The sequence below is a fragment of the Athene cunicularia genome, assembly GCF_003259725.1.
Source record: "Athene cunicularia isolate RWA chromosome 3 unlocalized genomic scaffold, athCun1 chr3_part1, whole genome shotgun sequence".
NCBI classification, from domain to species: domain Eukaryota; kingdom Metazoa; phylum Chordata; class Aves; order Strigiformes; family Strigidae; genus Athene; species Athene cunicularia.
The window spans coordinates 55,902,852-55,904,319 of NW_020799097.1; positions in this window are offsets into that span (position 1 = coordinate 55,902,852).

Here is a 1,468-nt window from a genome sequence, read left to right on the forward strand (position 1 = left end):
TATGCCAAAAAATACTTCCAAGCCGGCCCCGAGGAGCGGGTGTTGGCCCTCGCTGGCTCCGGCCCCTCGCCAGCCCCCTCCGTTGCCGCAGGCTCCCCCGGCCGCGGGGGCGGGAAGGGCGGCAGCCCCGGAGCTCCCCCGACAAGGGTGTCGAGCACGAAACGGCCGCCTTTGCCGCACGGGCCGCCTCTGTGGCCCGTCTTGGTGGTCTCTGTGTTGTCGGCCAGATTACATAAAAGGAATAGCACTGGCCTAGGAAAATCTGGTCTGCGCTTTCTCAGCGCTGTGTTGAAGTACCCTGCGCCCAGGTAACGGCAAGGGAAAACCCATGGCTTGGGTAACTGGAACACGTTTAACAATGAGGGTCCTTCCCAGCAAAACTCTAGACTAAAGGTGCAGCTGGAGAGAGTTTGGCCTCTCCCTGTCTTCGAGCCGGTGTGGTAGGGCTCACCTCTGTCCAGCCCATGGTGGCTCCCAGCCTTTTGTGTGGTTTAGGTTTTCCACTGAAATCAAAGGAATTGACTCATGTCGTTATTCCCAGTTTACATCAGCAGGCGAGCAGATTGTCTCAAGACAGAGAAATATGAATGGCAAGGTATTTCCCAGTGCTTTTTAACTCATCATCCCCTCCTGGAATGGAGGAAATATTGAAAAAGCAGCAAGAAGTATTTCTTTCTATTCAATAAATAAATACACAACACAAAACAGCAAAAGCATTTTGATGTGAAATCATTTTCCATTAGCTTAGCTATAACGAGCCAGAAATTAGTTATAATAAACACTCAATGATGTTTGATAGTGCTTGCATGTAAGGTGACCCATTGTACATTTTTATCTTTCACTCCTACTTTTTTCTAGTGATTTTGATAATGTCAGTAATGCTAATCTTCCATGACAACATGTTCTGTAAGTGGATCTGTAAGCCCCTTCAGCTAACAGAGCTGTACTTAAATGTGGGCATCCATTCTCTCACAGTAAAACTACTAGCATGTTGGGGCCAAGCATGTAAAATATAGTATTTCTATTAAAAAGTGATGATTAGCAATTGAAACATAAACCTTAACCTGTCTTACTGCTAGTTCCTCAGAAACAAGATTTTGATCCATTGTAATGGAGTCTCTGTGGTACCCTTTAATACTGTTCTCTACAGTGCTTTGAAGTGCTCCAGTGCCCTCAGGTACCCACAAAACAGAAAGTGGAACAATTGTCTGCTTCCAGCTGCTTGCAAAGGATCCTGAGTAAACTTGCCAGAGTCCTGTTACTTCAGCTGTGCACTCTCCATATCTTCGAAGGAATGGGCTACAAGTGACAGCAGCTTATTCTTCATCCATGCCAGACTCTTCATTCACAGGCAACAGAGCTTTTGCTTCTTTTCTGACTCCACACCAACTGAGAAGTGCTGCACTGTCGTACAACGCTTCTAATTCCTCTATCATTTCACAAGCACTGATTCAAGTGACAGCATCTC